Genomic DNA, 26,762 nt, shown 5'->3' with positions numbered 1-26,762 from the left:
GCCCCGCCCCTCGGGGCACCAAAACAAGAAAGCGGCGGCCGGGGCGGGGCCTGCGGACGGCCGACGCCACGCAGAGGGCGGGTCCTGCGCTCGGGGCTTCTTCGGTTGGGTGGTCGGTTACGGATGTTGGCGACTGATCGCAGGCCCGCACTTCCGTTCTCGGCGGACTGTTGAGTTGAGGCACGGAGGCGGAGGCTGGTTAGCGGCCGGGGGGAGGCCGAGACGGGTGAGGAGAGCGTTGAACTCACGGCTGCTGGCCCGGTGAGCGTGGGAGTGCGCACGGTGTAACCGTCGCAGCGTGTGAGGCCCGGGCGGGTGGGGTAGGGGCGGCGTGAGCTCGGCCGCGTCCCTCAGGACAGTTGCGGCGCCCATTGGGGCGCCCTCCGGTCCTCTCCCTTCGCGTCGTCTGCAGTGCCGTCCCGTGTGAGCTCTTCTGAGTCTGGGCGCTGCGTAGTTTCTGTGGGAGTGAGTGGGGTGTCTCACTACAGAAAGTCTCTGTCCGCTCGGCGCCCCCTGCTTTCTCCTGCTGGGGTTCGTGCCTTTGGAGAGTGTGCCCCTCCCGAGTGGCCACCTGAGCCCTCCCTGCCCCACCTGAAGGCGATGGAGCGCTGACAGCCAGCCAGAGGGCCCTTTGCCGTCCTCCCCACCTTCCAGGAGCGACGATGTGCCAAGACCTGTGTGGCCCAGAAGGAATCGGGCCCGAGGCTCGAAGGAAGAAGAACCCTTGGCTGGTCAGTCAAAGCGGCAGAGGTGTTAGCTACTGACGATCGTAGGGCTGAACTCACCTGCTAATTGCGGGACTTAATGACAAAGTGCCTCGCTGTCCCCAGCGTGGGGACGAGGTCCCCCGTGGAGCCACTCCCCCTGTGGAGTCAGAATGGCAGTTGCACTGTTTCTTCATTCCTTGTTAGATCCACAGGCATGTTGTCTAACCTCTGGGAGCTTGAGCCCTGTCATCAAATGGTAATATTGGTGGTTCTTTATAAGGATTGATGTGAAGCCCAGGTGAGAGAGCGAGTCTAAAAACCACTTCCTCAGTTTTGTTTTGTTTTGCTTTTTCAGAAATGTTGGGGGCCAGAGTCTGGTTATATATGAATGCAGATCCTCACCCATTCTCAAATAAACCCAGGAATCTCGACTGAAAGGATGGCTTCGCTGTAGGCCATTACCCCAGGTAATTATTTGTTTTTTTTTAATTTTAAATGTTTACATGTTTTATTATTTATTTGGTTGCATTGGGTCTTAGTTGCAGCAGGCGGGCTCCTTAGTTGTGGCATGCGAAATCTTAGTTGTGGCATGCATGTTGGATATAGTTCCCAGACCCAGGGATCGAACCTGGGCCCCCTGCATTGGCAGCGCGGAGTCTTAACCAGTGTGCCACCAGGGAAGTGTCGGCAGTTATTTGTTAAATAGACATTTAAGACTTTTTTTTTCAGGCACTTAATATGTGCCAAGCACTGAGAAGTAAGACAAAAGAAAAAAAAATACAGAACGGATCCTTGCCCCCTAACACACGCAGAATTGCTGAGGATGGAGCTTGTAGGTGGGAGACAGATAAGTAAACAGCTCAGCCTAACATGGTAAATGCAGTGATAGAGACCATGTACAAAGTCCTGAGGGGATAGAGAAAAAAGTCATCAAAGACAGATTGGAAGGGAGGGAATGAGTCAGACAAGCCTCCAGGCATGATGATGCTCAGAGGTAGTTCTCAAATCTGGCTCCTCCCACCCCCGCCCCCGAAATATTTACTTATTTATTTATTTTGGCTGTGCTGGGTCTTAGTTGTGGCTTGCGAACTCTCAGTGGCGGCATGCATGTGGGATCTAGTTCCCAGACCAGGGCTCGAACCCCGGCCCACTGCATTGGGAGTGCAGAGTCTTACCCCCTGGACCACCAGGGATGTCCCCCAAATCTGGCTTTTTATCAGACGTACTGGTGGAGTCTTCTTTAGAACGCATCTGAATTTTCTCAGTGGTATCTCACCATGTGCCTTTGCTAATTTTTTTTGCCAAGTTCCTTTGGTGAGTCTGAGGCACATCCAGGGTTAAGAAGCAGGCAAAGGTATGAAGAGTAGGTGTCCAAGGCAGATGGAAGAGCTTCCATAAAGGCAGGTAATGCCAAACACCAGGAAGCATTTTAGGAAGTGCAAGTGAGGGGGAATGTCAAGAGATGATGCTGAAGCCAGGTCATGGAGAGCCTTGTGTGGTGAGGTCAGAAATTTTAATTTTATCGGCCAAAGGTAGAGGAGTCATTTGTGCTTTTAGAGTCTGGTTTTGGCTTTGGCCTTTGGCAGCACTTTGGAGGAAGAATTGATGGTGGATCAAACAAGAGGCAGATCATTTAGGTTTCTTCTGTAATCCAGACAAATAATGAAAATGTATTGAACTAAGGAAATGGCAGTCTCACTGAGAGTAAAGTACAGAGGTAATCAAGGTGGTAGACTCTATAGAACTTGTAGAGATGGGGGCTAAGGGAGGATAGCATAGGAGAATTCACAGGTTACTGGTTTAAAAAGTGAAGTCATGGTAATACCGTGGATACAGAGAATACAGGACAGATAACACATTGACGGGAAGGACTTTGTTCTGTTCTGGTCCTGTTTACTTTGAGGCAACTGTCAAGTGAGTATAGATTCACTGTACAGTTGGATATTGAGTACGGTCAGCCTTCCATATCTTTGGGTTTCCCATGTGTGGATATAGAGGGCCAACTGTGTTCCCTGTACTCCACTATTTTATGGAAGGGACTTGAGCATCTGCAGATTTTGGTGTGCATGGGGGGTACTCCTGGAACCAATCCCCTGCAGAAACTGAAGGGCAGCTGTATATCTTTGTGGAATTCTAGGCTAGGCTATCATTTATTGAGTAGCTGAAACACAAACATGGCATTGAGTTTTACCTACGTTCTCAGTCTTTGGGGAAGCTTCATTATAAATAGTAGTTGAAGAAATAGGTTGAATTGTCACCCACAAAGAGGATATTGAATGAAGGGTTAGAGTCCTGAGGACAAACCTTTGGAAATGTTGATATGAAGCAGGGGGAAAAGGAACAGATGATTATGGGGGCTGGGTAGAGGAAGTGAGAGAAGAATGGTGTGTTGTCGTAGCTAAGGAATACATGCTTAGCAGTTTCATATGCTTTAGAGGAGTCCATTAAAGAACCTACTGGATTTGGTATTAAAGAGATTATTAGGGACTTTTGTGAAAACATTCAGTGAAACATAAGGTAGAAGCCAGAGTGCAAAGGAGCTAAAGAAGTGAATCTAAATTATTTTTTCAAGGGGAGTTCCCTGGTGGTCCAGTGGTTAGGACTCGGCGCTTTCACAGCCGTGGCCCGGGTTCAATCCCTTGTCAGGGATCTAAACTAAGATCCCTCGAGCCGCTCAGCGTGGCTGAGGAAAAAAATAAATAAAAGCAATTGTGAAGAAGTTTAAAATAAATAAATTTTCAAAAAGTTTAGCTAGGAAGGATAGAAGAAAGTGATTGTTATTTGAAGTTTCTGGCCAGCTATTATTGATAAATGATATCCCCTGGATAAGTCAATAGAAAATTACAGTTATACCTCTGGTGAAGCATCCTATGTTATTGGCAAAAATACTGTCTCTCTGATGCACAGGAGCCGCTCTTACTTCTGTCATGCAGCTTGAGGATTCCCTGGACTCCCCCATTTGTGGTTCAGTAATGATTCCAAGCAGTAAAAACACTGATGAACTTAACAAAACTGTCCTCCAGAAGAACTGAATTGTACAAAAATTTGCAAGATTCATAGTCATCTACCAGCAGTTTTCCCTTAAAAGAAAAATTTCAGTATACCCTGTTCAGATTTTTTTGGGCTTAGCTATCAGGCCAATGATGATTTTAGTTTTAGGAACATAACCACACCCACTTATGGCCTTTGAGAGAACTATGGAAACATGTTTCTATTGTTGATTTGCTGTAGCACTGTTCTCTCTGTTTTCTAAATTCCATGGCACTTACCTGTTATATGGCAGTAACTCCTATCTACATTGAGAACATTTAGTTTGCTTTCTGGAATGTGGAAGTAAGCCAGCTCTCTGAGTGAGTGAAATAAAAAGCAGCCTCCATAATTTTTTTTTTTACTAGAAAGTTTATTTTGGTAACTAACTTCTCTGTTAATAATTATTTTAAAGTATACAACATTTTGGGCTTCCCCAGTGGCGCAGTGGTTGAGAGTCCACCTGCCGACGCAGGGGACACTGGTTCGTGCCCCAGTCCTGGAAGATCCCACATGCTGCACGGAGCGGCTAGGCCGGTGAGCCATGGCCGCTGAGCCTGCACGTCCGGAGCCTGTGCTCTGCGACGAGAGAGGCCACCGCAGTGAGAGGCACGTGTACCGCAAAAAAAAAAAAAAAAAAAAAAATGTATACAACATTTTATTTGTACTTCAGTACCTTGATTTTTTCAAAGTTGCAGTTGACTGCAGTCTTGTTTCCTGCTCAAGTCAAGCTTGAAACAACTGATGTTTGAGAAATCTTCCCTGAGTTTCATTTTCTGTCCTTGCATTGTCTAGAAGGGTGAAACTTGTTGAATTAGATTACATCACTGGAAAAACACAGCTTCTGCAGACTTTTAACTTCCTGGTATTATATTACTGGTTTTTCAAGTATGAGAAGTTCTTTGAGTGAAATTTATATTCTGCAGAAACATAGTGTCTATTCTGTTACTTCATATTCCCTAGTTTGCAGCACCCTTAAAAAATGTAATTGAATTAGAATTAGTGTTAGGAAAGGGCAGGTCTCTCCAGCCGAACTAGCATATTACTTTTTTTAATTTTTCACACAAGGACTGTGTAACTCTTACTATTTTTCTGCTCTACTTTTCAGGAAGCTCCTAAATTAGGCCTTACTGAAATTAAATTTCTTCTACATAAGTTTTGATTTCTCTCCCTTTCTAAATTGCCTTCGAAAATGTCTTTTTCTTTATACTTTAATGTTGAAAGCTGCCCTGAATTCTTTTCAGAAGCCTGAAGAAAGTATACAGTTAATATTTAATAAATTTTAAAAATCAGTTCACAAGACAAATCCATGTTTTTGATTGTACAGAAACTATAAATACTGTCAAGATGTGATCAGTTTCCCATTAGCAGAGCTTATTATGCACTCTGAATTTTTGGGTGGTAATGCATTCAAAAATGTAACATTGTCAAGTTTCTGTACCCAAGTATTCAATGACTTGGGTCATGTTTCTTAACCTTTTATTGTCCCTTCTCCCTCTCTGAAAGGAAACGTTTAAGACATTTCTTTCCTATGAATTTGCCATGAATTTTAATCCCACCAATATATATTATATACTTCTTTACGTAATGTCCATATACCTGTGCTTTATATGTAAAAAGAGTAGGATGTGTTCCACTAACCAGTTTTCATCTCCTTGAGGATGATGTCACTCCTGATGAGAATGCATGGATTAGGATCATCCAGTTAGGCAATGAACTTCATTGGGTTTACAGTTGGGTTTGTAACTTTTTTCCCATCAGGCTGATATACATTCATTAGATAATGAAGGTCAAGTTTTCAAGACCGGTTTTGTTGGGTAATTTCCTGGCCCAATTACCAATAAAATGTTTCCATATGATAGAACATTTGGTTTGATTTCCCTTGGGTGTGGTTTTCTCCATTTTTGTCAAAGACTGGCTAATAGCTGTTTGGCTAATACATTGAGTTTGTCTGATGTTTTTCGCATGAATAGACTGGGGTTGTGGGTTTGGGGAAGCATACTGCAGAGTTGAAGTTCCTGCCTCATCACTTTGTGTCAGGGGTTACCAACATGACTTAACCACTGGTGATGTTAACCTTGATCACTTGGTTTGAGGTTGTGTTTGCCAGGTGTCTCCACCATAAGTGTGATTTTCACTTTGCATCCTTTCTTATTTGGAAGTGTTTCACCAAGTCCAGCCCTCGCTCAAGGTAGGGTGGGATTAAGCTCCACTTCCTGGAACGGGGAGTATCTGTATATATTATTTGCAATTCTTCCATAAGGAAAGTTTGTTCCTTCCCCCACATTTGTTTATTCATTCATTTGTATCAGTATGGATTCATGTATATTTATACTGTGGGTTATAATCCAATATTACATTATTTTGTTACTCAGATTGTTTCAGCTTTGGCCGCTGGGAGCTCTTCAGGTTGGTGTCTATTATGTCCCTTTGACATGCCCCCATCCTTTTGTGTTTTGTGCACGTTGTTTCTGTTCCGGGCTTCCCTGGTGGCTCAGTGGTTGAGAGTCTGCCTGCCAGTGCAGGGGACACGGGTTCGAGCCCTGGTCCTGGAAGATCCCACATGCTGCGGAGCAACTGGGCCTGTGCGCCACAACTACTGAGCCTGCGCTACAGAGCCTGCAGGCCACAACTACTGAGCCTGTGCTCTAGAGCCTGAGAGCCACAACTACTGAGACCGCATGCCACAACTGCTGAGGCCCACGCACCTAGAGCCCGTACTCCACGAGAGAGGCCACCGCAATCAGAAGCCCACACGCCACAACAAAGAGTGGCCTCTGCTTGCTGCAGCTGGAGAAAGCCAGCACGCAGCAACGAAGACCCAACACAGCCAAAAATAAATAAATTAACATTAAAAAAAGTCCCCCACTATTATTGTGTTACTGTTGATTTCCGCTTTTATAGCTGTTAGCAGTTGCCTTACATATTGAGGTGCTCCTATTTTGGGTGCATATATATTTATAGTTATTATATCTTCTTCTTGGGTTGATCCCTTGATCATTGTGTAGCATCCTTCCTTGTCTCTTGTAACATTCTTTATTTTAAAGTCTATTTTATCTGATATGAGTATTGGTACTCCAGCTTTCTTTTGATTTCCATTTGCCTGGAATATCTTTTTCCATCCCCTCACTTTCAGTCTGTAACTGTTCCTAGGTCTGAAGTGGGTCTCTAGTCGGCAGCATATATATGGGTCTTGTTTTTGTATGCATTCAGCGAGCCTGTGTCTTTTGGTTGGAGCATTTAATCCATTCATGTTCAAGGTAATTATTGATATGTATGTTCCTATTACCATTTTCTTAATGGGTATGGGTTTGTTTTTGTAGGTCGTTTTCTTTTGTGTTTCCCACTTAGAGAAGTTTCTTTAGCATTTGTTGTAGAGCTGGTTTGGTGGTGCTGAATTCTCTTTGCTTTTGCTTGTATGTAAAGCTTTTGATTTCTCCGTTGAATGTGAATGAGCTCCTTGCCAGGTAGAGTAATCTTGGTTGTAGGTTCTTCCCTTTCATCACTTTAAATATATCGTGCCACTCCCTTCTGGCTTGTAGAGTTTCTGCTGAGAAATCAGCTGTTAACCTTATGGGACTTCCCTTGTATGTTACGTGTCGTTTTTCCCTTGTTGTTTTCAGTAATGTTTCTTTGTCTTTAATTTTTTGTCAATTAGAGTACTGTGTGTCTTGGCGTGTTTGTCCTTGGGTTTATCCTGCCTGGGATTCTCTGCGCTTCCTGGACTTGGGTGGCTATTTCCTTTCCCATGTTAGGGAAGTTTTCGTCCATCATCTCTTCAAATATTTCCTTGGGTCCTTTCTCTCTCTCTTCTCCTTCTGGGACCCCTATAATGTGAATGGTGTTGCATTTAATGTTGTCCCAGAGGTCTCTTAGGCTGTCATCATTTCTTTTCATTCTTTTTTTCTTTATTCTGTTCCACAGCAGGTGAATTCTACCGTTCTGTCTTCCAGATCACCTATCCGTTCTTCTGACTCAGTTACTCTGCTGTTGATTCCTTCTAGTGTATTTTTCATTTCAGTTATTGTATTGTTCATCTCTGTTTGTTCTTTAATTCTTCTAGGTGTTTTTTCTTTAATTCGTGTAGGGCTTTGTTAAACCTTTCTTGCATCTTCTCGATCTTTGCCTCCATTATTTTTCCAAGGTCCTGGGTCATCTTCACTGTCATTTTCCTGAATTCTTTTTTCTGGAAGGTTGCCTATCTGCACTTCATTTAGTTGTTTTTCTGGGGTTTTATTTTGTTCCTTCATCTGGTACAAAGCACTCTCTGCCTTTTCATTTTGTCTGTCTTTCTGTGAATAGGGTTTTCCTTCCCCAGGCTGCAGAATTGTAGTTCTCCTTGCTTCTGCTGTCTGCCCTCTGGTGGCTGAGGCTACCTAAGAGGCTTGTGCAGGCTTCCTGATGGGAGGGACAGGTGGTGGGTAGAGCTGGGTGTTGCTCTGGTGGGCAGGGCTCAGTCAAACTTTAATCTGCTTATCTGCTGATGGGTGGGGTTGCATTCCCTCCCTGCTGGTTGTTTGGCCTTAGGCAACCTAGCACTGGAGCCTACCTGGCTCTTTGGTGGGGCTAATGGCGGACTCTGGAAGGGCTCCCACCGAGGAGTACTTCCCAGAACTTCTGCCACCAGCGTCCTTGTCCCCACGGTGAGGCACAGCCACCTCCCCTCCTGCCTCTGCAGGAGACGCTCCAACACTAGCAGGCAGGTCTGGTTCACTCTCCTATGGGGTCACTGCTCCTTCCCCTGGGTCCCAGTGCTCACACTACTTTGTGTGTGCCCTGCAAGAGTGGAGTCTCTGTTTCCCCCAGTCCTGTCAAATTCCTGCAATCAAATCCTGCTAGCCTTCAAAGTCTGATTCTTCAGGAATTCTTCCTCCCGTTGCCGGACCCCCAGGTTGTGAAGCCTGACATTGGGCTCAGAACCTTCACTCTAGTGGGTGGACTTTGTGGTATAAGTGTTCTCCAGTTTGTGAGTCACCAGCCCAGCAATTATGGTATTTGATTTTATTGTGATTGCGCCCCTCGTCATTGCAGCTTCTCCTTTGTCTTTGGATGTGGGGTATCTTTTTTGGTGAGTTCTAGTGTCTTCCGGTTGATGATTGTTCAGCAGTTAGTTGTGGTTCCGGTGCTCTCGCAAGAGGGAGTGATGCACATCCTGTACTCCGCCATCTTGAACCAATCTCTGAAATTAATTTCATTTAACCCTTTTTACTTGAGTTTGGATGGTGGAGGCTCTGATGGTAGTATAAAACCCCAAATTGGAGACAGTTGAAAACTGTACGTTTCAAACTTAGTAGGAATAGGTTTGTAGCTATTATATTTGCAGCCATTACAGTTTATACTGCCTTGACGAGCAGTGAGTTATGGGCAGCAGTTCATACACACATGTGCAAATTCATGTGTATATATACTTCCAAACCAAGAGAAAATTCTTCTCTATATGAGTTTTTCTTATTGGTATGGACTAATATTTGGGGATTTCTAAGGTTTTCAGGGATTTCTGGAGCAGGGCCTCAGGGAATGTGAAAGGTTTCCTGAGCTTTTTACTTGACTCCAGTACATGATTAGAACACTCCAAAATCTGTACTTTGAAAACATTGATAATTCTATGTCTCTGTGTATAATTTCCCATCAGTACTGTATAGTTTTGAGCCGGCTTTATAACACAGCTGTATGTTGCCTTATGATGTTTATTACTAACTGCTTTCATTTCATTATTTTTCATTATTTTTCATGTGTCACAGGTAAAGTTTTTACGAGTAAGCCCAGATTGAGTTTAGCCAGTGATTGATAAGCTGGCCAGCAGAATGTTCTGGATGTGGTCGAGGCACATTGTAAGTTGAAGACATGATCATTAGTAGGAAATGTACCCATTCTCCACCAGAATAGGCCTGAAGTGTTGTGTGTTTTTTTTTTTCTTTAGTCTTTCCATGTCTTCTTTTCTGGATACAGGTACAGAATGAGCACATGTTGTTGGTGTACACCAGGTGGTATTTCCACCATTGACTTCCTGCAACGCTATGCATCCAAGACCCACTCCAGTGAATTTCAAACAGCTGATGAAGACCTCTGCTACTGCTTAGAATGTGTGGCGGAATACCACAAAGCAAGGGATGAATTGCCATTCTTACATAAGGTACTTTACATTAATTGGGCAGTATTTTTCAGAGCTTGATAACTAGGAAGAGAATAAATTTAAACTCTGTTGGAAGCATTCAGGGAACTGAAAACGTGATTTAAACTGTGAATGCTAATATACGTGTAGTATGTAACTCATAGCCTGGTAGATAGTAGGTGCTGAATAAATGCTTATTGATTGATGGAATTGAATTGAAATCTAAAGCAGAATTTTATAATCCTCCACTTTTAGACATTTTGATGTGAAACAGTTTCATGAAATGAAGTGACGTATGGGTTTTTTTTGGGTTCATGTTTTAATGTCGTTGTGTTTGACTTTCTTAACAGCCAGGTATCTGAATGGCTTGGGTTATTCTTTTATTGGCTAATAGTTCTTTTTTTCCCCTCTTTTCATTTTTTAATGTTAAGTGCTATAAATCAATAAAGACAAACATTTTTTTCATTCACAGGAACCAAAGTGAAACATATAATTTTAAATATGTGGCTTTGAATATTGGTTTATTATATTTATCTGATGAGAAATGGAATACAGACCATAGAGTTACGTATAATAATATAGAAGAGAGGAGGGGGATGATAAGTTATGAACCTTTTGAGGAAAACTTTACGTTTACAAAGTTGCCTAGCGATGAACCTAACCAATGCCTTTATGCTAAAGCTGATGTTTCAAGGTAATTACCTATGGCTGGAACGTAGGAGGGAAGTCAGAGAAGGCCCAGCTTGTGTAAAGAAGCTCCAACTTCTCATTTCCTTTTCAATAGAGTATAGTTGACAGTGCTGTTGATAACAAAACTCTGCAAGAGCAATGTTGTAAACATCTCATGCTCTATGTACTCATGTTCATGTATCATAAAAGCCACTTTTATGTTCAGTGACTGTTTTCTTTAAATCTAATATAAGAGGTTGAGTCGTTTTTTTTTTTTTTTTTTTTTTTTTTTTTTTTTTTTGGTACGCAGGCCTCTCACTGTTGTGGCCTCTCCCGTTGCTGAGCATAGGCTCCGGACGCGCAGGCTCAGCAGCCACGGCTCACGGGCCCTGCAGCTTTGCGGCATGTGGCATCTTCCCGGACAGGGGCACGAACCCGTTTCCCCTGCATCGGCAAGCAGACTCTCAACTGCTGTGCCACCAGGGAAACCCTGGTACTTCTTTAAACTTCTGAATTTTTATGCTTAGGAAAAGGCTTTCTAGAAGGATCATCATATCCAGTATATTTTGTTGCTAATAAGATATAAAGCACACTGCCCGTTTTTCTTTTCCTGTAGGTTTTATGGGAATTAGAAACCTCACGTCTCATAAATCACTTTGAAAAGGCCATGAAGGGAGAAATTGGAGACGATGACGAGTTATATATAGTAGACAACAATGGAGAGGCACAGCTGTTTGACCTTACTGGCCAAGACTTTGAAAATAAGCTTCGAGTTGCTCTTCTTGAAATACTGAAATATCCTTATTTGCTTTTACATGAGCGTGTTAGTGAGTATCTTGGGTGTTTCACAGTTGTATCATTTTTATATTTTAAGAATTGTAAGAATTTGGGTTTATCTATATTGAAAATCTGTTTCTTAAACATATACTTAGGATACATTTTTTTCCAAACGTTTTATTTTGAGCATTTCCAAACCTAGAAAAGTGAATTACACAGTGAATACCATATACACACCACATAGATTGTACAGCTGCTGATATCTTGCTGTATTTGCTTTATCACATATTTATTCTTCTATCCATTCAATTAATTTTCATTCTTGGAATTTGTCTGTAGCAGGGTTTTTCATACTTGGAACTGTTGACATTTTGGACTGGATAAATCTTGGTTCCTGAGGGACATGCTGTTTATTGTAGGATGTTTAGCAGCATCCCTGGCCTCTCTCCACTAGATGCTGGTAGTGACTTGCTCTCCCCATTACCCTAGTTGTGACAAGCAAAATTGTCCCCAGATATTGCCAAACGTCCCTTGGGAGTTGGGGGTCAGGGCCAGTGGGGGACAAAATCGCCAGGTTGAGAACCACTGGTCTGTAGTAGTTTTCAGTAATCACAATGGCATAGCATATTATGTCTGCCTAGATTTTGGCCATTTATATTTGCATTTCTTAATATGAATCTCTTGAAGACATTTTCCTGATCTGTCAAATCTAACGAAATAACAGTACCTTTAAGGCACCCACTACTGTATCTAGTCCACATTCAGATTTTCCCAGTAGTTGCAAAATGTGTTTTTAGGATGATTTATTTAAATTAGAGTCCAATCAGGGACTGTGCATTTGGTTCCATTTGGTTCCATATTTCTTACATCTCTTTTAATCCAGAATAGTTTACTTTTACGTATGTGTGCACAGGTATAGATATAGTTAGATAAATAGATAGATGGATAGATAGATAGATAGATTTTTTTTGTCATAACTTTGACTTGCTGAGACCAGATGGTTGCCCTAAAGAATAATGTGCTTCCTGGACTTTTCTGATTTCTTCCTTGTCATGTTATTTGACTTGTTTCTCTATCCTCTGTATTTTCAGTAACTTGAAAAGTATATCTAAAGATTTATTAGATAAATCAGTTCTTTCTAAATAAATTCAAAATAACTAGATTTTTAAATTCGAACAAGTCATTTTTCAAACATTTATTAAAGAGTACCATATCCAGAAAACTATATAAGCTTGATTTTTCATAAACTAAGCATACTTGTGTAGCTGGCACCCAGGTCAGAAACAAATCATCATCAACACACCAGAAGCTCTCCTCTTACTTTTCCAGTCATTGTCCCTCCTTCCCAAAGCTAACCACTGTCACTACAATATTCTTTGAAGCTTGACAAAATAAAGTTGATTCATCTGATATGGTAAACGTATGAGTCTATTCAGTATACTTTTGAAAGAGTGATGAAGAAATTTCCATGAAGCAACAGGGATTAAGATAGTGCTGGTACAGATAGACTCATGGAGCAGTGTAGAGACTCCAGAAGTAAACCGAATATATTTGGGGAATTTACTCTTTGCTGATGGTAGCATTTCAAACCAGTGGAGAAAATGGATTACTCAGTAACTGAGAGTAGGACAAAATAGTCATTTGTGGGGCAAAGCTGATTTTATCCCTGTGGTACAAGATAAAGTCCTCATGGATCAAAATGTAAAATGCTAATAGAATTGGACCTATAGCCATACTTCTAAGAAGGTGCTCTCTGGAGATAATTATGCCCAGTGTGAAAAAAGATGTTTGTACTAGGAAAGTCAGAGCAATTCATAGGCACACACTATGATCAACCTACCGGTCTTTCAGCAGCTAAATATCATTCCTACATTTACAGCATTTTTATGCCTCAGTTTAAAAAAAAAAAGGAGCAACTTTTCATTTACTTACAGAGCAACTGAAGGAGCCAAATTTAGGGAATCTTGATACGTTGATAAGATTTATGTCTTATGTTTACTGCCTTATTTTTTCTATTTAGATGAATTATGCGTTGAAGCACTTTGCCGGATGGAACAAGCTAACTGCTCCTTTCAGGTTTTTGACAAACATCCAGGGATCTATTTGTTTTTGGTCCATCCCAATGAAATGGTGAGTGTGAGTGTTAGGCAGTGGAAGAGGGGATATTTTATTTTTGCACCTATATTACAGATAACTATAATAGAGGTTTTTGATGTGTACTTTGTTTAAAATATTTGCCAAAGTTATTCTCTTGTTGTTGTAACATTACTGTAGTTCAGGAGGGGGTGCTGGGGGGCTCAAAGAAGAGGGTTAAAAGAGTAGGGAAACAGTTCTGACAGGTGATGCTTCAGTTTAAAAGACACATGAGGGAATAATCTGAACTTTCAGTGTGTTGCCCTGAACTAACGAAGAAGGAGAGTTCTCTCTTGCTTTTCTTGCTTGCCTGCCCCGCTCCAAGCACATGGAAATACCAGTTAAAACACTTGAAATAATTATTTTGCTAATAGATGAGATTTTTAACAGGTGATGGGGTAGAGGGGAGAACAAGGAGATTCAGTTCTTAGGTGCCAAACAGGAAGAGGAACATGAGAATCAGAACAGTAGGTAGACAGAAGCAGAGAGCAACACCAGAGGCTTGGAACCTGACTTTGAGCTGGTTGCTCGAGTTTGAGGACTTAACATCATGTGGCGAGGCAGCGTGTGCAGTAGGACCTGTGCACATTGGCCTCTAGAACTGAGTTACAACGTTAAGACAATAGCCACGAAGGGTTGCTCTGCCAATAGAAGGATAGTAAAGAGGCTTTTTTTTTAAGTGGCGAAGAAAGAACACGGTAATGGGGTTTCCAGTCAGAATGGTGGTGAATTTCTGTCTCCTTTGTGCCAAACCCAAACAATGATAGAAAAGAATTCAAAAAGTGGAATTCTAAAAGGTATAGTCACACTTTTTAAAGGGTAAATGTTTCTTTGGACCAGTAATGGAACAGAAATACAAAGTGATACATGGTGGAAACCTGTATGTCGGCCTGGGTAGCTGTAGGTAGCAGGGGACTGAGTTTGTGCATGATAATAAGAATTACAAGTCTACTCCAGGCAAGGGTAGAACCAGAGTCGAGGCCTGTGCTTAAAATAAGGGTGGGGCTTTCCTGCCTGTGAAAGAAGACTGACAGAAAGTACAGCCAGCTGCTCTCCGGGACTGGCTTTCTTAAAGCTGCAAAGCAGTAGAGGAAGCAGGTCCAGCTGAGCAACCAGGACCTGGGCCAAGCACTTGCAGACTGGGTGACTGGGTCTGCAGGGCCAGGAATGACTGTATTCTTCATTATATATGTGTTTTTGTAGGTGAGGAAACTGAGTCAGGAGACTTAACCACAGTTACACAGGCTAGTATGGTGACTGGGATTTGTATATAGGCAGCCTGATCCAGAGCCCTAATGCTTTTTTTAAAGTTTTTATTTGAAAATACTTTAAAATTTTCAGAAAATTCTCAAAAATAAAAAAAAAGTAGAAAACACCTGTATATTCTTTAGCTGTATTCACCAATTACTAATGTTTCACTCCATTTGTTCTATCATTTGCTTTCAGTTAACTACAAAGCTGTTTGTTTTCTGACCATTTGAGAGTAGGTTGCATGTATCATAGCCTTTTGCCCCTAAATACTTCAGTGTATATTTCCTAAGAATAAGTATATTCTCACAATATTATAAACTTCAGTGACTTTAACATTGACACAGTAAGGTCTGTTTTCCAGTTGTGTCGTGTGATCCAGTGTACTTTGTAGCATTTTCCCCCTGTACTCCAGTATCCAGACCAGGATCAGGATTTACATGTAGTTGTGTTACTTTAGTCTCTCTTAATCTGTAACATTTCCGCAGCCTATCTTTGTCTTTTATGACAATTACATTTCTGAAGAATAGTCATTTCTGCCTCCCTCCCATTTACAAAAAATAGAATGCTTTTCATTTTGGGTTTGTCTGATGCTTGCACATGGTTAGGCTTCGGTTATACGTTCCAACTGGAATACTACATAAGTGAAGGATGCTATGTCCTTCTCAGGCTGTCAGATATACGGCATGCCATATCATCCGGCCTCTCATGGTGATGTTAATTTTGATCATCTAGTTGAGGTGTTGTCCAGTTTCTTCACTGTACAATGTCTATTTCTTAAGTACTCTAAGATCACATAAATACCTTACTCCTCACCAAAATGTTCTCCTAAATTTAGCATTACCTGATGGTTCTTCCCTGAGCCAGTTTTTCTAAGATTGCAAAATAGTTTCAACCCCAGCACTTTACACGTTTACCAGTCAGCACTTGACATTGATTATACTATAATCAAGAGCCATTTTCCCTGCTCTTCATTTATTCATCTGTTTATCATAAGTTATAGACTCATTGATTCCTTTGTATTTTTTTTCGATAGCTTAAAATCCATTACTTAATTATGTTGGCATAGAGCCCATTCTTTTGTCCACTAGTTCTATGTTTTGCAAACTTTTCTGCCCATAACCTAAGTAAAAATATTCTTCATCGAGTTCACACACATATAGACATACGTGACCTAAACATTTCACAAAACAGTACTTACTGTTACTATGAAGGACGCCCACTGATTTTTTTTTAAAATTTTATTTAGTTTTTAAGGTTGGTTGTGATCACTAAATTCAGTTTGTAGTGCAGAATAAATTTAAAATCACTTCCCTATGCTATATCGCCATGTAGAGGTGACCTTTGATTTCTTCTGAGGTTTCTCTTTTCATTTTTCCTTTTTTAACTTTCTATTATGGAACATTACAAACATACAAAAATAGATTGGTGTAGTGAACCCCCACATATCCATCACTGTGCTTCATCTGTTATCAATATGTGGTCAATATTCTACTCCTGTTTAGTTACCACAAATCTTAGACATCAGAGCATTTCATCCATAAAATACTTTAGTTCGTGTATCAAAAAGGTAAGTGCTCTTTTAAAAGAACAATTACATCGACACACTTATAATAATAATAATAATATATTTCTAGTCAGTATTTGAGTGGAAGTTACTCTCTCAAAAATGCTTTATCAGGGTTAGATCAAATCAGGATCAAGTAAGGTTCACATGTCGCATTCCAGTTGACCCTTGAGCAACAGGGGTTTGAACTGCATGGGTCCTCTTATACACAGATTCTTTTTAATAGCATGTAGTATAGTACTACACAGTTCGAGGTTAGTTGAATCCATGATGCAGAACCAGGATATGGAGGGCTGCCAACTATGTTATATTCGAATTATATTAGTGTATTCAACTACGCAGAGGGTAGGTGCCCCTAACCCTTGTGTGTTGTTCAAAGTTCAATTGTAATTAGTATCTTCCGTCTTTTTTTTTTTTCTGTCATCATGGACCTTTTGGTTTATTTCCTTTAAATGTCTGAAAATCATGTATTTTTCCTAAAGTACTTTATTCTATATGATAGTTTTTTTCTTCCAGTTTTATTGAGGTATAATTGACATACAGCACTGTATAAGTTTAAGATATACGGTGCAATGATTTTTTTAAAGTATTTGATGTATCTTGTGTCCTCTGTAATCTGTAGAGAATCTTATTTTAACTGTATTCTTTCTGTAGACAATTGTGTGTTAAATGAAGTAATGAATGTGTTACACTTTTAGGTTTCACGTTGGGCTATCCTGACAGCAAGAAACTTGGGGAAAGTGAACAGAGATGATTATTATGACTTACAGGAGGTTTTGACTTGCCTTTTTAAAGTTATTGAGTTGGGGCTTTTCGAAAGTCCAGACATTGATACTTCTTCTGTCCTTGAGAAGGGTAAACTGATTCTTCTGCCTTCACACATGTATGATACTGCCAACTACAAAAACTATTGGTTAGGTGAGTATTGTTCCTACACACATATAATTAGTATTTTCCAATATTTCTTACGATTATCCTGCAAGGGAAGGGATCTCTTCTGGTAATCTGATCAAAATTGCTAAATAAAGGATTTCATAGTTCACAATTCTTGTTCTGTCATTAAATTGACTATTACAACATCTTGTCTTTAAACATTTCTTATCCTAGAAATCATCGGTGTAAGAGGTACATTTTCAAGTATGGCAAATAGATCTTTTATTTAAGGCAGTATTAGATGTTACCGTATTAGCACAGCAGCTGAACTTAATAGGGTTTTGATCTCTTGAAACAGAGGTTTAATACCTCTTTTCCCATCTGTAAAATATTTCCTGGGAGAAAGCGATACTAACTTTGGTTTTCATCAAGTTGTATATTGACTTAAAGTAGTTCTGTCCTACTTCATTGATTCAGAGTCTTACAGTCATGTGTATATTTGGCAGTGACTGGTACTTGAAATATAGTGATCTTAAAATTTAAGGGGTCTTTGATATTATGAGATGCAAATTGTGTGGTAGTCATTTTGGAAATGGTTTTCTAACCAGGTTCGTGCCATTTTCCCTTTTTATTCAATCTAAAGTTCTGTTCTTAGGAGGAGGAGTTGTATATGAATATCTCAGACTTCAATGTCTGAGGCACTGGATACTGTTTGGTTTCATCTTACTGCCTTGTTATTCTTTTTGCCAACTAAACTGGAGAAGACATTAGAACAGTTTTATTTAATCAATTCAAGAAAACTATACGTGATCTTACAGGTATCTTCATGTTGCTGACCATTCTTGAGGAGCAAACCATGGATTCACTGTTGTTGGGCTCAAACAAACAGAATGATTTTATGCAATCAATACTTCACGCCATGGAGAGGCAATCAGATGGTAATAAACTTTATTTGCTGACTATTGTGATGATGGTGCACTTTGAAAATACTAGTGTCACGGTAAGAACTTGGGTGTATGATGTGGAGGAAAGAAAGAATGACCGTTTTATGGTTTTGGTCACAGAGTCAGAATTTTTAATTGGAAAGGACCTTCAGAGTTTAACTCAGCACGTTACTTTCATAAAAGAAGAACCTGAAGCCCAAGGAAGTTAACTTACTTTTGAAAAAATTAATTAATTAATTTTTGGCTGTGTTGTGTCTTTGGTGCTGTGCATGGGCTTTCTCTAGTTGCAGCGAGTGGGGTCTACAGATTCCTTCTTTAACATCTTTATTGGAGTATAATTTCTTTACAATGGTGTGCTAGTTTCTGCTGTATAACAAAGTGAATCAGCTACACATATACATATATCCCCATGTCCCCTCCCTCTTGCGTCTCCCTTCCACACCCCCATCCCACCCATCTAGGTGGTCACAGAGCACCAAGCGGATCTCCCTGTGCTCTGTGGCTTCTTCCCACTAGCTATTTTACATGTGGTAGTCCATGCCACTCTCTCACTTCGTCCCAGCTTACCCTTCCCTCTCCCCGTGTCCTCACGTCCATTCTCTATGTCTGCATCTTTATTCCTGTCCTGCCCCTAGGTTCTTCAGAACCTTTTTTTTTTAGATTCCATATGTAAGTGTTAGCGTACAGTATTTGTTTTTCTCTTTCTGACTTACTTCACTCTGTACCAGAGACTCTAGGTCCACCTACCTCACTACAAATAACTCGATTTCGTTTCTTTTTTATGGCTGAGTAATATTCCATTGTATGTATAGCCACATCTTTATCTGTTCATCTGTCGATGGACACTTGGGTTGCTTCCATGTCCTGGCTCTTGTAAATAAAGCTGCAGTGAACATTGTGGTACATGACTGTTTTTGGATTATGGTTTTCTCAGGGTATATGCCCAGGAGTGGAATTTCTGGGTCGTATGGTAGTTCTATTTTTAGTTTCTTAAGGAACCTCCATACTGCTCTCCATAGTGGCTGTATCAATTTACATTCCTACCAATAGTGCAAGAGGGCTCCCTTTTCTCCACACCGTCGCCAGCATTTGTTGTTTGTAGATTTTTTGATGATGGCCATTCTGACTGGTGTGAGGTGACACCTCATTGTAGTTTTGATTTGCACTGCTCTAATGATTAGTGGTGTTGAGCATCCTTTCATGTGTTTGTTGGCAAACTGTATATCTTCTTTGGAGAAATGTCTGTTTAGGGCTTCTGCCCATTTTTGGATGGGGTTGTTTATTTTTTTGATATTGAGCTGCATGAGCTGCTTGTAAATTTTGGAGATTAATCATTTGTCTGTTGCTTCATTTGCAAATATTTTCTCCCATTCTGAGGGTTGTCTTTTCATCTTGTTTATATTCTCCATTGCTGTGCAAAAGCTTTGAAGTTTCATTAGGTCCCATTTGTTTGTTTTTATTTCCATGTCTCTAGGCGGTGGGTCAAAAAGGGTCTTTTATGTCATAGAGTGTTCTGCCTATGTTGTGGCAGGCGGATTCTTTACCACTTCACCACCAGGGAAGTCCCCTCTTTAAGAAACATTCCATAATTGTCTTCACCTAACTAATGACTTTCTTCCTTATTTGAGAGCTTCCTAGACATAAGACAGCTTCAGTAGAGGATAAAAAAGTATATGAGCAGTTCTACACGAACGACTATGATAAAAAAAAAGTAGACTCTAAGAGCCCTGAGGGAAATAAAGCAGAAAGTTCTAAGGCTGACAGTAATTGGGTGAGTTAGAGCACTTGCCTCCTAAGAATACTGCGGAAGATGACAGGTGGTGCTAACAGTGAAGCCATTCTGGTTCTCACTTGGAAAAAGCCAGCTATCTGTTTTTTTCTGTAGGTGGTGTATCTTTATGTGAGTGTCAAAAATAAATCTGGAAAGAAAGAATAGAGTAAGATCTTACAGATGCTTGACTGAGGGCTTCTAATTTCCTTAGAAGACATTAAGGAGCAAGTGAAGGTCTTTGAGCAGGGCAGTGTTTTGCCCCTGCATGTAGAGAAGAGGGGAAGGACCGGGCATAAGAGTGTGTGAGTAATGGGAATTCCTGCCAGTTGGATGGAATGGAGATAACAACAAAGCCATGTTGAGAATGGATGGATAAAGAGTATGTATCTCTGCTTATCCAGTGGATGAGGGGTTCAGTCCTTTATTCCAACCGAATGACACACACAATTCAGGATTTCTCATATCATGGACTTTGTTTAGATCTGAAAATACCAAGTTTTTCTTTCTCTCCCTTTTTTTTTCTACTTTACCTCTGTTATTTATTGAAGGATGGGAGTATAAAGGTCTGGAAGAAGCAGAGGAGGAACGATTCTTTCAGGTTGGCAAATAGGGTGAGAAAGTTGAGTTTATCTGGACTATCTCAGTTTGTTCCACACTACAAGATTTCTTAACAGAGGTGTATTGCTTTAAAAAAAAATGCAGACATTATTTAAAAGTTTGCCAGGTTTCTAAAACCTGTAGTTGACAACACTTTACTTTAAATTACTTCCTGCTTTGCTTTCAGTTTTGTTGCTACCCAGGTAAAGAATGCTTAATTCTCAATATATTTTAGTCCCTTTCTCTAATTGTGTTGTAATTTGGCAAATTACTCCATTGTGTTTCAGATGATAGTGTGGATCCTTTCTGGCCAGCGTTACACTGTTTCATGGTGATTCTGGATCGTCTTGGATCTAAGGTCTGGGGTCAACTGATTGATCCTATTGAGGCATTTCAATCCATTATCAACAATGTGAGCTACAGGAAAGAGATCCAGAACATACGGAACAGCTCTGTGAGGTTCGTTCAGTTCCTGTGTCAGGATTTCCGACAGTCTGTATGAGGAAGTCTACTATAATTGACTTTAACAGTAGGATTTTTCTCTTCTTTTTACCCTTCATTTCAGTAATTTCTATTTGTTCTTAATATTTAAGGACCAAGTCAGAACCGGAGTCATATTTAGATGATATGGTGACTTGCAGCCAGATGGTATACAATTATAACCCTGAAAAGACCAAAAAGGTATAAAACATTTTGAGAATTCAGATGATATTGTATTGCCTTTATATTGTATAGTCAGTGTTTTACGTGGTTAGTTGCATTGCTGATTTTATGATATGTAGCTATTCTGAATCAACTGTTGCATAAAACAGTTTCTGATTGAACAGTAGCTCATGAGGAAAAATGGTCTGTAATGAGAGCATGCACAGTTTGAGAGATTAATTTTTAAGTACATTTTGGAAGGGTAGAACATTTATGGCATGAGGGAGATAAATCACATGACTAGAAATCAAAACCAACTGAAGGAAAGAGGTCCAGAGTACATGGAGGTTTTGTAAATTTAACCTTTTCATGAAAGCTTCACCTCAAAATTGGACTGTTTTCAATTTCTTGGGGGTCCATATATGTACATCAACACAAGGAAAGTTGAGCAGTGTATTTTCTTGTTGGCAACTTTTGTGTTAAACCTGTCATGAATGGTGCTTGTTTATCTGAATGTCAGTATCTCTTTCATGTTAGGATTCAGGGTGGAGATCAGCCATTTGCCCAGATTATTGTCCTAACATGTATGAAGAAATGGAAACATTAGCTAATGTGCTTCAGTCAGATATCGGTCAAGACATGCGTGTTCATAACAGCACGTTTCTGTGGTTCATCCACTTTGTGCAGTCCCTCATGGATCTTAAGGATCTGGGTGTGGCCTATATAGTGGAGGTTATTCATCATCTGCATTCTGAAGTCAAAGACGTCCTCAACCAGACGGACGCCGTGTGTGACACAGTCACTGAGTTTTTCCTTCTGATTTTGGTGTCAGTGATTGAAGTGCATAGAAATAAAAAGTGTTTGCATTTGCTGTGGGTTAGTTCCCAGCAGTGGGTGGAAGCCATCGTAAAATGTGCCAAGCTTCCCACCACCGCGTTTGCTCGGAGTTCTGAGAAGTCATCTGGAAACTGCTCCAAAGGCACAACAATGATATCTCTGTCACTGCATTCAGTGCCATCTAACTCTGTACAACTTGCTTGTGTGCAGCTGATCAGAAGTCTCCTTAAAGAAGGCTATCAGCTTGGGCAGCAGACTCTTTGTAAGCGATTCTGGGATAAGGTCAACTTATACCTACGAGGAAATATATCTTTAGGTTGGCAGTTGACTAGTCAGGAAACCCATGAGTTACAAACTTGTTTAAAGCAAAGTATTAGAAACATAAAATTCAAAGTGCCTCAGTGTAGCACTTCTGTGGATCTGACTCCTCCATGTAAAACACCTCCTGCATCTTACAATAAAGAAGAAAGTGAACAAACAGGGAAGAAGTCTAAAAAACAAAGGCACTGTCTGGAAAACTCCAGCCCAACATTCTCTAAAGAACCGATGAAAGCTGATGCATGTCAAGTGAAAGAGAGTATTTTCAGCAAGGCACATAATGCCATAGAAGAGGATAATGAGCAAACTTATCTAAAAGATTTGAAACTCAAAGACCATCTCTCAGCTGAGTTGTGCTTGAAGCCGAGTAGTAAAAGGCTTGTGAATGAAAGAGCTCGAGGCCAAGTTAAAATAAGTACAGGGAAGCATAAGTCTGTAAAAGAGAATTCCTCATATACCCCACAGAATTGTACTTCAAGAAATGGTCCAGAAAAGGTATTTGACAGAGGAATAATCACATCAACAGGTTTGTTGACTGATTCTAGCAATGACTCTCTGGAAAAAGTGTCCACATCAGATGAGGATTTCTCTTTAAAGGATGATGCTCTTGGCAAAACCTCAAAAGCAAACACTAAGGCACATAAAGATGAAATCTGTGCTAAGTTATTGCATGTAATGAAAAAGCAAGACAGGAAAAGTACCACTTTAGAGGAAAACCTGACTGTATCTAGCATTGAAAGTTTCTGTTCACAGAAAGATACAGGAGCTCAGAAAGGAGATGGCTTCATACACAATCTCTCTTTAGGCCCTAGTGGTGTTCTGGATGATAAAAATGGACAACAAAAACCTGAAAACAGTTTACTGCTGAAAAAGAAACAAGTACAGGAAGAAGAGTTGGGCATTTTCTCCACCCCTGATATCAGTTGTCAAATACTAGAATGTCATGTTGGTAATAAAGATTTGGTCTCATTCACAGAAATGACCGATATTTTTGTGGAGAAAACACCTCCCTTTAAAGATCCTGTGACTGGACTTGAATCAAGAGATACGGGAATTAGCAAGAGTACTGTTGAGTTTTCTTCTGATTTAAGAGAACAGGTCCTTAGCATCAGTCCTAAGTCTGACCCTTTAACAGATTCTCAGATAGACAGAGACCTCCACATATTATCTTTAATAGCTCAAGCCAGTGTTATTAAGTTCCCATCAGGTTCAACCCAAAGAAGTTTATCCCAGCTACAAAGAAAAGTTAAAGATGATAGAAGATGTTTGACAGCCAACCAAAATAGTGTCAGGGAAACCTGCTCTGGACACGTCATTATTATTTCAGAATCTGATGAAGATGATGATGATGATGAAAGAATTGTGGGTTTTAAGAAACACATTAAACAGGGTAAGACATGCATTGAGAAAGGATGTCCAGAGCATCATACTTCAATAGCTAACACAAATGTGGAACAGAATGTAATAAAGGAAGAAAATACAAGGTCCCTTTTGCGGTTTGAGGAATCGGATTCTCATTTTTTTGAGTTTGAAAGTCCATGTGAAGTGTTTTCAGTTCGGCAAGATCAGAGACCAGACAACAAGAATTCAGTTCAAGAGAATGAAGAGAATTCGTGCTTGACTCATGTAGGGGATATCACAGATGATTGGGGTTATGGTCCAGCTTATGTACCTGAAGAGGTCATTAAAAAAGCAGCAGAGGCAGCTTTGAAGGAGGGAGAACCTGAATGCAACAGTGACATAGAGGAGGATAATATATTTTTAACACAATGTGATCCAGAAGATATGGATTTATGTTCACAAATGGAGAAAGAGAATGATGAACTCATTGAAGTAGTTCATGGAAGAGATACAGTCCAGGTAGAAGAAGATTCTGTGAGTCGGCCTCAGTTGGAATCTTGGAGTAGCACAAAATGTAAATACAAAGATTGTGTGGAAACACTGGAAAACCAGGGTGAATACTGTTCCAAACACTCTGAAGCTAAAGCAGCAGATGAAGATACATTTCGTAGACCTGGCTTGCCTCTCTCTTCATCTAAACCTTCGAGACCTCCCACTGCTAAGATATTTACCTCCAGTAGTACTTCACGAATTGCTGGTCTTTACAAGTCTTTGGTAAATACGTCAGCGCTCTTACCAACTCTGCAAAATAAGTCAAGTGGGGTACAATCTGCTTTGAAAGTACCACAGCCAGTCTCTGTGGTGTCTCAGAAGCCAGTGGCTGAAATGAAGGGTTTGTGCAACGTTCTCCAGTGTCATACTCCAAATAATTCCAACAGGCAAGGCTACAAAGTTCCATTTTGTGAAAACAGATCTTTTTCACCTTCCTCTCCGGTAAACATTTTCTTGTCAGCACAGTCCATCTCTGACACCTTCGTTAAAGAGGTCTTAAAATGGAAATACGCAATGTTTGTGGACTTTGATCAGTGCGGACCCCCTTCAACTCTTTGTCAGTCCATCACAAGACCTGTGCCTGTGAGATTTCAAGATGGTAGAGATTATTTTAATGTGTTTTTCCCTTTGATGATCCTGAATACTTTTGAAACTGTAAGTATATGTTCTAATCGTATACCTTCAGACTTTGAAATTACGTTTCTTTACCATGCTGAGTACGGCTAAAATAACTGATCGCATTTTGATTTAGATGTAGCTTGTAGATTTCATGTTGAACAGACATTGTGCCCCACAGTGTTCTAGATGCCGGTGATACAGAGGAAACCCTTAAACTCTGCCCTTCTGGAGCTTACAGACACAATTCAGAGTGCTAGTTTACCAAGTCCAGAGGTGGCACAGGAGGAGGAAACGTTTTTCGGTGTAAAATAAGGGAAGACTTCTCAGAGGACATAGTCTCTCATCTGCGTTTATTTTTTTGAAAAGTAGTGTAAACCTTTACTGAAGTTTTCTTGAGGAGGTAGCAAAGGGCAAGTTACACTGGTCAGCACAAAGCAGTAAATCCCAAATTTCTCATCTGTCTTCCCAACTTCTTAGGCCTCATAGCAGCCTTTAGCTGCCCCCCTACCCCAACACATCCCATTCTGGTTCTTCTCTCTTTCTTACTGCCTGACTGGGATTGCCAAGAAAAATATAGGATTCCCAGTTAAATTTGAACCTCAGAAAAACAGTAATTCTTTAGTGTAAACATCCACCTGCACTTTGAAGGATGTTTTTGGTGTTCTCACAGCAGGTCGATTTTTCCTTTTTTTCAAATTGGTTAAAAAACAAAAACCCAAAAGGTGAGTGTGCAACAAGACTCTTCAAAACCAAGAGCACTGAGGTAAATACCCACGTATTCAGTCAGCAGATCCTCGGGTGCCTGATACTTGCCCAGTACTATCACAGACCTGGCGGGGGTAAAGTGGTGAACACGACAGACAAGGCCTCTGCCTTCTGGGAATGATCATTTCAGATCGGGACAAAAGGCTCTAGAGTGCTCTAGAATGATCTAGAACAAAAGGGAGCAGGCACTTGAGACTGAAAGGTGAGACGGCCTCTGTGAGCGATGGTATTCACACCGAGACCAGAGTGAGCAGAAGGAGTTGGCCATAGGAAGTATATCGCAGGCAGAGAGACTGCAAAGATCCAGCTTAGAATTGTTAAAGGCAAAGGAGATGTACTGCACAAAGAGGCAAGTTGGTGTCAATTTATGCCCTAAATTTCAGCCATTGTCGTAAGAATTATTTTACTAGTGTTTCAGAACCATTAGAAACAACTAACTGATAAAGGCTCTTCAGTCTCTCTCCTTAAGAACAATGTGAAATAGTATTACAAGAATGATTTTCTTACCTTACAAAATCGTTAGTTCAGTGAACAGTGTATACAGTTAAATAAGCTGGGGAATATACAGAGATTTTCTTCATCTTGGAGCTTACTTTTTTCTTGAACGTTTATCCTTTCCAGAAAACACTAAATTGCTTAGAGGCCATTCATAGCCCTTAAATTTAGGACACATTTGTGATTTTATTTTTCCCTTAGTTCAGAAGTATTTATATGTTTATCTTTAAGATTTCTTCCTTCAGGACATTTCTGTAGCTAGAACCTTTTCAAAGCAGAATGAGCACAAGTTCCGTTTGTATATACACAAAGTTTAAGATAGTCAAATACTTGTGGAAGGCCCATTATTAAAAAAAAAAAATCAGCCACTCTCACCTCCCCAAGTAATTATTTTTGATCCTTGAGGGATCCTTTTGTTATTTACTTCCATATTTCTAAATAACATGCCACTATTTTGACTTGTTAATTTTTCAGTACTAGACATTTTCTGTAATTACCCACTACAGGAAGTACCCTCTCTTCCCAGCCCTGTGTTCACACACACCTCTCCTGTTTTCCCATCCTCACTATGGAGTAGTCTTGTAATTTTTAGGTCAGTATTTGTTATTATTTTGACGATATAAAAGGTGTCCACTGGGCTTCCCTGGTGGCGCAGTGGTTGAGAATCTGCCTGCTAATGCAGGGGTCACAGGTTCGAGCCCTGGTCTGGGAGGATCCCACGTGCCGTGGAGCAGCTATGCCCGTGAGCCACAAGTACTGAGCCTGCGTG

At 40.5% G+C, this 26,762-nt stretch overlaps 1 pseudogene across 1 annotated transcript in view; it reads left to right on the top strand.

The window, feature by feature from the left end:
* Window positions 1-1,000: 1,000 nt before the first annotated feature.
* The window catches only part of LOC308610503 (putative helicase senataxin), a 69,848-nt pseudogene continuing 44,086 nt past the window's right edge, over window positions 1,001-26,762 (top strand). The window contains exons 1-9 of the transcript in view: window positions 1,001-1,174; window positions 9,684-9,867; window positions 11,132-11,342; window positions 13,313-13,422; window positions 16,939-17,158; window positions 17,932-18,051; window positions 20,713-20,884; window positions 21,019-21,106; window positions 21,605-24,769. The product of the transcript in view is annotated as a putative helicase senataxin (transcript). The remainder of the gene's footprint in view (window positions 1,175-9,683; window positions 9,868-11,131; window positions 11,343-13,312; window positions 13,423-16,938; window positions 17,159-17,931; window positions 18,052-20,712; window positions 20,885-21,018; window positions 21,107-21,604; window positions 24,770-26,762) is intronic.

The sequence above is a fragment of the Mesoplodon bidens genome, assembly GCF_964165515.1.
Source record: "Mesoplodon bidens genome assembly, contig: HAP1_SCAFFOLD_123, whole genome shotgun sequence".
Taxonomy (NCBI): domain Eukaryota; kingdom Metazoa; phylum Chordata; class Mammalia; order Artiodactyla; family Ziphiidae; genus Mesoplodon; species Mesoplodon bidens.
Note: the sequence above shows the minus strand (reverse complement) of the source record. Positions and strands in the feature narration are given on the sequence as shown.